The 11,103-nt window shown below is 41.3% G+C and overlaps 2 pseudogenes; one reads left to right on the forward strand and one right to left on the reverse strand.

The window, feature by feature from the left end:
- Positions 1-11,103, reverse strand: part of LOC140948782 (pseudouridylate synthase 7 homolog) — a 119,714-nt pseudogene that overhangs the window by 21,456 nt on the left and 87,155 nt on the right.
- LOC140923315 (quinone oxidoreductase PIG3-like) overlaps positions 5,037-11,103 on the forward strand; it is a 15,757-nt pseudogene continuing 9,690 nt past the window's right edge.

Consider the following 11,103-nt stretch of genomic DNA (forward strand, 5'->3'; position numbering starts at 1 on the left):
CATACACAGCCATACATAGCCATACATAACCCTACATAGCCCTACATAGCCCTACATAGCCATACATAGCCATACACAGCCATACACAGCCATACATAGCCCTACATAGCCAATCATAGAAATACATAGCCTTACACAGCCGTATATAGCAAAACATGACCCTACATAACCCTACATAGCCCTAAATAGCCCTACATAGCCCTACATAGCCCTACATAGCCATACATGACCCTAGATAGCCATACATAGCCATACACAGCCATAAATAGCCCTACATAGCTGTACATAGCCATACATGACCCTACATAGCCCTACATAGCCATACATAGCCCTACATAGCCATACATAGCCCTACATAGCCCTACATAGCCCTACATAGCCATACATAGCAATACATAGCCCTACATAGCCATACATAGCCATACACAGCCATACACAGCCATACACAGCCATACATAGCCATACATAACCCTACATAGCCCTACATAGCCCTACATAGCCATACATAGCCATTCATAGCCATACACAGCCATACATAGCCCTACATAGCCAAACATAGACATACATAGCCATACACAGCCGTACATAGCCATACATGACCCTACATAGCCCTACATAGCCCTACATAGCCCTACATAGCCCTACATAGCCCTACATAGCCATACATGACCCTAGATAGCCATACATAGCCATACACAGCCATAAATAGCCCTACATAGCCGTACATAGCCATACATGACCCTACATAGCCCTACATAGCCATACATAGCCCTACATAGCCCTACATAGCCCTACATAGCCATACATAGCAATACATAGCCCTACATAGCCATACATAGCCATACACAGCCATACACAGCCATACACAGCCATACATAGCCATACATAACCCTACATAGCCCTACATAGCCCTACATAGCCATACATAGCCATACATAGCCATACACAGCCATACATAGCCCTACATAGCCATACAGAGACATACATAGCCATACACAGCCATACATAGCCATACATAACCCTACATAGCCCTACATAGCCCTACATAGCCATACATAGGCCTACATAGCCATACACAGCCCTACAGAGGCCTACATAGCCCTACATAGCCCTACATAGCCCTACATAGCCATACATAGCCATACATAGCCATACACAGCCCTACATAGCCCTACATAGCCATACATAGCCATACATAGCCATACACAGCCATACATAGCCCTACATAGCCATACATAGCTATACATAGCCATACACAGCCGTACATAGCCATACATGACCCTACATAGCCCTACATAGCCCTACATAGCCCTACGTAGCCTTACATAGCCCTACATAGCCCTACATAGCCATACATAGCCATACATAGCCATACACAGCCCTACATAGTCCTACATAGCCATACATAGCCATACACAGCCATATATAGCCCTACATAGCCATACATAGCCATACATGACCCTACATAGCCCTGCAAAGCCCTACGTCGCCATACATACCCCTACATAGCCCTACATAGCCCTACATAGCCATACATAGCCATACATAGCCCTACATGGCCATACATGACCCTACATAGCCATATATAGTCATACACAGCCATAAATAGCCCTACATAGCCCTACATAGCCATACATGACCCTACATAGCCCTACATAGCCATACATAGCCCTACATAGCCCTACATAGCCCTACATAGCCATACATAGCCCTACATAGCCGTACATAGCCCTATATAGCCATACATGACCCTACATAGCCATACATACCCCTACATAGCCATACATAGCCCTACATAGCCCTACATAGCCCTCCATAGCCATACATAGCCCTACATAGCCGTACATAGCCCTACATAGCCATACATGACCCTACATAGCCATACATAGCCATACACAGCCATACATAGCCCTACATAGCCGTACATAGCCATACATGACCCTACATAGCCCTACATAGCCATACATAGCCCTACATAGCCCTACATAGCCCTACATAGCCACACATAGCAATAGATAGCCCTACATAGCCATACATAGCCATAAACAGCAATACACAGCCATACACAGCCATACATAGCCATACATAACCCTACATACCCTACATAGCCCTACATAGCCATACATAGCCATTCATAGCCATACATAGCCATACATAGCCATACACAGCCATACATAGCCCTACATAGCCATACATAGCTATACATAGCCATACACAGCCGTACATAGCCATACATGACCCTACATAGCCCTACATAGCCCTACATAGCCCTACATAGCCCTACATAGCCCTACATAGCCCTACATAGCCATACATAGCCATACATAGCCCTACACAGCCCTACATAGTCCTACATAGCCATACATAGCCATACACAGCCATATATAGCCCTACATAGCCATACATAGCCATACATGACCCTACATAGCCCTGCAAAGCCCTACATCGCCATACATAGCCCTACATAGCCATACATAGCCATATATAACCCTACATAGCCATACATAGCCATACACAGCCCTACACAGCCCTACATAGCCCTACATAGCCATACATAGCCATACATAGCCCTACATAGCCATGCATAGCCATACATAACCCTACATAGGCATACATAGCCATACATAGCCCTAGATAGTTGCAAATAGATGATTAAGTTGACCAGACATGACTTAAAAAAGTGCGTTCAAAAACCAGCCCTACATAGCCTTACATAGCCATACATAGCCATACGTAGCCCTACATAGCCCTACACAGCCATACATAGCCCTACATAGCCCTACATAGCAATACATAGCCATACACAGCCCTACACAGCCCTACATAGCCCTACATAGCCATACATAACCCTACATAGCCATACATAGCCCTACATAGCCATACATATCCATACATAACCCTACATAGCCCTACATAGCCATACACAGCCATACATAGCCATACATAGCCCTACATAGCCATACATAGCCATATATAACCCTACATAGCCATACATAGCCATACACAGCCCTACACAGCCCTACATAGCCCTACATAGCCATACATAGCCATACATAGCCCTACATAGCCATGCATAGCCATACATAACCCTACATAGGCATACATAGCCATACATAGCCCTAGATACTTGCAAATAGATGATTAAGTTGACCAGACATGACTTAAAAAAGAGCGTTCAAAAACCAGCCCTACATAGCCTTACATAGCCATACATAGCCATACGTAGCCCTACATAGCCCTACACAGCCATACATAGCCCTACATAGCCCTACATAGCAATACATAGCCATACACAGCCCTACACAGCCCTACATAGCCCTACATAGCCATACATAACCCTACATAGCCATACATAGCCATACATAGCCATACATAACCCTACATAGCCCTACATAGCCATACATAGCCCTACATAGCCATACATAGCCCTACATAGCCCTACTTAGCCATACATAGCCATACATAACCCTACATAGCCCTACGTAGCCATACATAGCCATACACAGAAATACACAGCCCTACATAGCCCTACATAGCCATACATAGCCCTACATAGCCCTGCATAGCCATACATAACCCTACATAGCCCTACATAGCAATACATAGCCCTACATAGCCATACATAGCCCTACATAGCCCTACATAGCCCTACATAGCCTTACACAGCCCTACACAGCCCTACATAGCCATACACAGCCATACACAGCCCTACATAGCCATACATAGCCATACATAGCCATACATAGCCATACACAGCCATACATAGCCCGACATAGCCTTACATAGCCCTACATAGCCCTACATAGCGCTACATAGCCCTACACAGCCCTACACAGCCCTACATAGCCATACATAGCCATACATAGCCCTACATAGCCCTACATAGCCCTACATAGCCCTTCACAGCCCTACACAGCCATACATGGCCATACATTGCCATACATAGCCATATATAGCCATACATAGCCATACACAGCCCTACATAGCCATACATAGCCCTATAGCCATGTATGGCTGTGTATGGCTGTGTAGGGCTATGTAGGGCTATGTAGGGCTATGTATGGCTGTGTATGGCTATATAGGGCTGTGTAGGGCTATGTAGCGCTATGTAGGGCTATGTAGGGCTATGTATGGCTGTGTATGGCTATGTATGGCTATGTAGGGCTATGTAGTGTCATGTATGGCTGTGTATGGCTGTGTATGGCTATGTAGGGCTGTGTAGGGCTGTGTAAGGCTATGTAGGGCTATGTAGGGCTATGTAGGGCTATGTATTGCTATGTAGGGCTATGTAGGGCTATGTATGGCTGTGTAGGGCTAGGTAGGGCTATGTATGGCTATGTATGGCTATGTAGGGCTCTTTATGACTATATAGGGCTATGTAGGGCTGTGTAGGGCTATGTAGGGCTATGTAGGGCTATGTAGGGCTGTTTATGGTTTTGTATGGCTATGTATGGCTATGTAGTGCTATGTAGGGTTATGTTTAGTTATGTATGGCTATGTATGGCTATGTATGGCTATGTATTGCTATGTAGGGCTATGTAGGGCTATGTAGGGCTATGTAGGGTTATGTATGCCTATGTATGGCTATGTAGGGCTAGGTAGGGCTATGTATGGCTATGTATGGCTATGTATGGCTATGTATGGCTATGTATGGCTATTTAGGGCTTTGTAGGGCCACGTATGGCTATGTAGGGGTATGTAGGGTTATGTATGGTTATGTATGGCTATGTAGGGCTATGTATGGCTATGTAGGGCTATGTAGGGCTATGTAGGGCTATGTAGGGTTATGTATTGCTATGTATGGCTATGTAGGGCTATGTAAAGTTATGCCATATATTAACTAACGGGGAACCACTATATGATGCTTACACCACTTACTTGCCAGAAAAAAATCCTTAAGTATCCTTATCGATGTGTACCATGCATAGTTCCAGGCTTCTCTCGGTGGAAAGATGACCCATATTACAACAGAAGTCGCACGTTTGTGTTTCATGTTGTTCATTCTTGATATCGTGCTTATCTCTGGAAATTCCACAATGACAGCAGTTCTTTATAAGCCTGGCGGTGTAGATAATCTTTATATTGGTACAGTAACAAAGCCAAAAGTAGAGAAAACTAAGGTGTTAATCCGCGCTTACTACACGGCGATCAATGGAGCTGACACATTACAGCGCCGGGGGTAATATCCTCCTCCTGCGGGGGAATCAGACATCCTAGGGCTAGAAGTTGCTGGTGTGATAGAGGAGATTAGCGAGAAATGTGCTGGAAAGTGGACGTAAGTATTTAACACAGTATAAAACACTTGCGTCGATATCTATGGAGGGGGCATATGGATGTGGAACCCTCCCCCCCCCTTCGCCACCTCCTCCCCAGGGGGATTTCCATTTTTTTATCCTAACCCCCCCTCTAAAGATGACTGGAAACCAAACACTCAAATTTTTGTGGGCGCCCTTTCAAAAATTTGTCTGCATTAAGGGACAAAATTTTGTCGGCATCTCTGAAAAAAAAAATCAGCAACCCCTATTCAAAAACCCGTCATCCTTACAGGGACAGGGAAAAGGGAGGTCAAGAAAGGAACTGTCTGAAGATTCATCATCATCATCATCAATCTTTATTTATACACGAAATCGTATCATTTTACATGGTCTTCCTAGGAATCGTGTTTAAGACTAGACTAAAATACTAAGAGTAAAAGACTAAGGAACTATTGACTATAATGTTAAAAATACAAAAACTTACATTATGGATAATAAGAGTTACAATGGGTCATGGTGTATTAGAAAAATCTTTCCCATGAATTGAAGTTTTAAAAACATTTAAACTGGGCAGTTTCCTAATCTCTGAGGGAATCTTGTTCCACAGAACAGATCCTCTGTAGTGTAGGCTCCTTTTTGCAGACTCAGTTTTGGGTCTGGGCACATAATAATTTAACTCAGAATTTCTAAGATTGTGTGAATGTACATTTGAGGTGTTGGTAAAGATCCGCCTCAGATACGATGGGGAAAGATTATTATGGATTTTATACATTGTCACAGCCAACTGTTTAAGTCTTGCATATTCTAGCCTTTCCCAGCCAAGCTCATCCAACAAAACACTTGAGCGAACGTCATAGTTAGAAAAAGTGAGAATTCTAGCAGCCCTATTCTGCAGTTTTTAAGTTTGTCTGCTAGTCCCTTATTGATATTACCCCAAACGGCACCACAGTAATTAAAATATGGCATTACCAGTGCATTGTACATGTTCACTCTAGTATCAAATGGTATAAAATGACTTACACGCCTTAAGATAGCAATACCAGCGGATATTTTCTTTGAAATGGTATGAATGTGTGGGCGCCAGTTCAAAGATTCATCAGTTTGAACTCCAAGGGATTTATGTTTAATTACTCTTTCTAAGGGTGTATTATTGACTTTGACTGTGAAGTCACTGTTTATTTGGGATAACTTAAATTGGCTCCCTATAAGCATGTATTTAGTCTTCTTAACATTTAAAGTTAATTTGTTTGCTGACAGCCATGACTGGATTAAATTCATATCATAATTCATTTTATGTTCAAGGACACATGGGTCTTCTGCAGATGTGGTAAGGGTAGTATCATCTGCATACATTCTGGGTTTTGAAAACAAATTACATGAAGGGAGATCATTAATATAAATAGTGAATAAGAGAGGGCCTAAAATAGACCCCTGTGGAATACCACATGTTATATTACAGAAATCAGATTGAACTCCATCAATGAACGTTTGTTGCTTTCGGTCAGATAGATAGGACTGGAACCAGTTAAGGGATTGAGAACTGACCCCATAGAGTTTAAGCTTTCCCAGAAGGATAGCATGATCCATGGTATCAAAAGCTTTTTTCAAGTCCAGGAATATCACACCATTTAAGAGACTGTCGTCAATATTCCATAGCCATTCATTCGTAGCCTCAAGTAAAGCTGTTTCAGTGGAAAACATAGGTCTGAAGCCAGATTGTGATTCAGTAAACAAGTTATTATTATGTAATTATTCATATAATTGATTAAAAACAACTCTTTCAATTAATTATTAAGATTATTGAACATATTGGGCAAATACGGAGGGGGCTATCATGTTCTAGTGAAATTTCCCAAATTATCACATAATTTGCCCATTGTTTGTTTTGTTGTAAGTTGTTTTAACCTGGGCGCCATGAAAAGCTATGTTTGGTTTTGTTTGTTGAATAAATTATTTCTGCTCTTTTTCTTCTTTTTCCTTCTCTCTCTGTCACACAATGTTGCATGACAGTAAGACAGAGGTGCCAGAACTGGACTAGTTCTTGATGTGACAGGGATATAAAACAGAATGACACTGATGAAGAATAACTGGGGGAAGGAAAGGGACTACACAGCCTGTACTGAGTCCATGAGGATGTCTGAGTTATCCTTATGGGTCTGACTGCATCAACAAAATTAAACCTGGTTTTAATTTCTTAACTCACTGCTGGTATCTATTTGACCAGTCCATTAGTGTAGGATTTATCAGATACACTACTATAGAAATTTTTGAAAAGATTTTCTTCTTTTAATTCAGTAAAAAGGATTGTTATGATCACTGTGTTCTTTTCTTTTTTTTTTTCTTTCATAGGAAAGGTGACCATGTTATGGCCTTGTTAGGTGGTGAGTACAAAAATTTTGTTATTTCTACCTACTTGAAGGATATCTGTGTTTGAAGTCAGTCACCAAATCTCCCAGATAAAATCGACATTCAGGCTTTTCTATGCCTTAGTTTGGAATTAAGGCCATTTAATTTCTTCAAAAATTTTACTTTTTTAATTGACAGCAGAATTTCTGCGGCAAATTGCATAAATTTCTTCACTGACGGAGATTATTTTTGTCAGTACAATAATTATGAAAGTGAATTTTGGTGGTTTGTTCTTTGCCTTACAAATGTCCTAAGCCAATAATGTACCAGTATCATACTTTGGGCACTGGGTCAAGTGGTGTTTTATATCAGAGGGTTGTGGGGGGGGGGGGGGGGTGGATAGCCTGAATTTCAGACGATTACTGAGGGAGTAAAAATGACTCGAAGTAATTGTCTGAAATTCAGGCTAGGGGCGGGGGTGGAGTGAAGAACAAACAATAGAGTTCATGTCCGCAGGCATAAAATAATACATGACTATGTTTTGGGCCTGACTCAGCCTCATTTTGAGCCACTAGGCTCTTGCTGTTATGTTGTATTGTTAGTTAATCACTAGTCTTAATTTTTATAAATTGTAATTATCATACGGCATGTCTGAAAACCAGCTTGCTGAGCCATTTACCGTGTTTAAATAAAGTTGGTTGATTGATTGATTGATTGATTGAGCCTAACGTGAAAATGACCCGTAAGTCAGGCCCTAAAAAGAGTGGTACTCATGTAAGACATTCATTTAAGTTTACAATGTACAATGTTTAATAGTCAGGGCTGTAGTTTAAATAGCTAGAGGCAAGACAAGGCTAAATAGCCTTGTCTACATGCTGTAAATTTTGATTCTTTATTGAATAAAATACATTCAGTCCTCAGTTGAACTAGATTGATTTTTCTGAAAAGAAAGAAAACTGAAAATATTATTTCAGAGCTTTTGGATTTTAAAATTTTCTGGGGTAGGGCTTGTCCCCAGACCCTTGTAAGGGCCTTGCACCTTCAACAACCACTCCAGTTATGCCAAAAGTCTGGCTAAAACTCTTATAGTAGTGCTGTAAATTGAAGGAACATGTTTTTTACTGTCTTCTAAATTTACTATAAGTTGGTTTTTAAAGGTGGAGGTTATGCTGAGTATGTGGCTGTTGATGAAGCACTTGTAATGCCTGTCCCAGACTCTTACAAACTCTCGGATGCTGCGGCCATCCCTGAAGTTTGGTTAACAGCATATCAACTATTGCATTTTCTTGGCAAAGTTAAGAGTGGTGAAGTAGTATTAATCCATGCCGGGGGCAGCGGCGTTGGTACTGCTCTGGTACAACTGTCAAGGTTAGCTGGAGCAAGGCCTTTTGTTACTGCGGGATCAGAGGAAAAGATTAAGATGGCTGAGTCACTAGGAGCTGAAGGAGGCTTTGACTACAAAACAGGAAATTTCTCCAGTTGGGTGGAAAATGTTACAAATGGTACTTGTTGTTCTGGCTAAAAATGATTCCTAAACTTGCTAAGAATTATGTACTGTGGATGTACGCATCACCTATATTTTTTTTATTACAGTCGAACCCTACTTTACAGACATCTTCCTAATATGGACACCTTGTTACTATGGATAGTTTTCCTTGTACCTAGTCCTTATATTTTCTCTAAATTCAGCCCACTTAACACGGACACCGCGTTAATATAGGGACACTTTCTATGGCCCCCTAAGTGTCTGTATTAACAGAGTTTGACTGTAGTTTAAAATTTACAAGCCAGCTTACAGGGCTAGAAGTTTTTGTTAATTTGTTCTTTGCTTGACTGAAATTCTAAGCCTGTTCTTTCCCTAAATGCTCAAAAGCTTCTGTTGCTAATGGATACAAAGAGGTGTGGCAAAGTAACAAGCACACAAACATAACTTGCTTTGAAACTCAATCTTGATCTGATTGTTGAAGTTCCCACTAAAGGTTCCTTACAAAGTCTTAGGGGACTAAAATACCTATTCTAACATCCCACCCCCATGGCATTATAATCAACCCAAAAAATAAGAAAATGAAAATAAGAAAAGAAATAAATAAAGAAAAAAAATTTGCTTAACTGGAGTTTGTATGCTTAAATTAAGATCTATTATTGTTTTATTTTCTTCTAGGTCGAGGAGCAAATGTCATCCTTGATTGTGTGGGAAGCTCATTTTGGGAACAGAATATAAAGAGTCTTGCTGTTGATGGTCGTTGGATCTTGTATGGTCTTTTGGGTGGCAGTAATGTCTCAGGTGACCTCCTCAGCGACATCCTAAGGAAAAGAGCTTCACTTATAGGAACGACACTGAGGAGTAGATCCCTTGGTGTAAGTTATTATTCTTTTGTTTCAGGATCTCTACATTGTCAATACCAAATGTAGATAGAAATTTAGTTGAGAAATTTAGAAATTTTAAAGTTGAACCTCTTAACGATGGCCACCTTGCAGGGGCGCCCAACGAGAATATAGTTCAAAACCACTTAAACATAGCATTGTTGAACGTATTTTAGTATTTAAATGGTAGATCTATATAGGCATATTTTTATCCCCTAAACTTTTTCATCTGTTCGGATTTCCTAGCTAAAAGTCTAGTGATCCAAAAATTATAGGGATCAAGACTTACCTTTCCGAAAATTTCAGCCAGAGAAAAGGCTCCCGAAATTTCTAGGTGACCTTTTAAGGGTAAAAATCCTTTAAAAATGGGCAATTATACCATTTTTTAGATGTTCGAAAATCCTAGGAGAGGCAGGCAAGCAAGAAATTGTACAAAAAAGGTTCCGAAAATTCTAGATCTCAAATCGTCTTCTGAACAGATATTTTCCCCTGACCTTGGGGACAGAAGAAAGTGGCCATTGTGAAGAAGTGGCCATTGTAGAGAGCTTTAAACAAGAGTCAATATGTATGGATTTTTTGTTCACCGGGATGAAAAAAAGTGGCGGTTTTAGAGAGGTGGCCATTGTAGAGAGGTTGGTGTTGGCGGAGGTTCGACTGTACATCAACCACAGCCAAACCCTGCTTCATAGACACCCACTTAATATGGACACCTCGTCATTACGGACAGCTTGCTTTGTCTCTTGGGAAAGAAAGTCCTTACATTTTCTCTAAATTCAACCTGCTTTCTACAGACACTCCATTAATATGGACACTTTCTAAGGCCTTCTCAGTGTCCGTACTAACAGGGTTTACAGTACAGAATCCCCACAGTTAATAACGAAAAAGTGGAAGAGGGCAACGGGGTGGGAATGTGGGGGAGGCGGGAAGTGGAAGGAAAAGGGGGAAATTATGCAAAACTCCTGATTATTTTGCGATTGTAAAAGGGCTAATAAAGGGGTGGGAGGCAGAAATGCTAGGCACGGGAGGTGGGTGGTTCGGACCCCCCTAAACACCACCCCCCCGGCCCCTCTATCTGAAAACAGCATTGTGGTATTAGTGCAGCAAGAAGACCCCCTGCAAGTACTTTTACGATGCCTTA

Source organism: Porites lutea, chromosome 1, assembly GCF_958299795.1.
Source record: "Porites lutea chromosome 1, jaPorLute2.1, whole genome shotgun sequence".
Taxonomy (NCBI): domain Eukaryota; kingdom Metazoa; phylum Cnidaria; class Anthozoa; order Scleractinia; family Poritidae; genus Porites; species Porites lutea.